This window comes from Arachis duranensis, chromosome 2, assembly GCF_000817695.3.
Source record: "Arachis duranensis cultivar V14167 chromosome 2, aradu.V14167.gnm2.J7QH, whole genome shotgun sequence".
NCBI classification, from domain to species: Eukaryota; Viridiplantae; Streptophyta; class Magnoliopsida; order Fabales; family Fabaceae; genus Arachis; species Arachis duranensis.
The window spans coordinates 44592635-44593263 of NC_029773.3; positions in this window are offsets into that span (position 1 = coordinate 44592635).

The following is a 629-nucleotide window of genomic DNA, read 5'->3' on the forward strand; positions in this document are numbered from 1 at the left end:
GGGTGTTCATCTCCTTGCATCATGGGCAAGTGAAACGCTAACCTCACATTTTCCGGACTAAAATCTAAGTATTTCCCCCTAACCATTGTGAGATAATTCTTTGGACTCAGGTTCATACTTTGATCATGGTTCCTAGTGATCCATGCATTGGCATAGAACTCTTGAACCATTAAGATTCTGACTTGTTGCATGGGGTTGGTTAGGACTTCCCAACCCCTCATTCGGATCTCATGTCGGATCTCCGAATACTCATTTTTCGTGAGCTTGAAAGGGACCTCAGGGATCACCTTCTTCTTTGCCACAACATCATAGAAGTGGTCTTGATGGCTTTTGGAGATGAATCTTTCCATCTCTCATGACTCGGAGGTGGAAGCTTTTGTCTTCCCTTTTCCTTTTCTAGAGGATTCTCCGGCCTTAGGTGCCATTGATGGTAATGGAAAAACAAAAAGCTTATGCATTTACCACACCAAATTTAAAATATTGCTCGCCCTCGAGCAAGAGAAGAAGAAGAAAAAGAAAATATGGATGAGAGTGAGGGATGGTGTTTCGGCCAAGGTGTAGAAGAGGGGGTTTGTGTTGTGTGAAAATGAAGTAGAATGGAAGGGTATATATAGGGAGAGGGGGAGTGT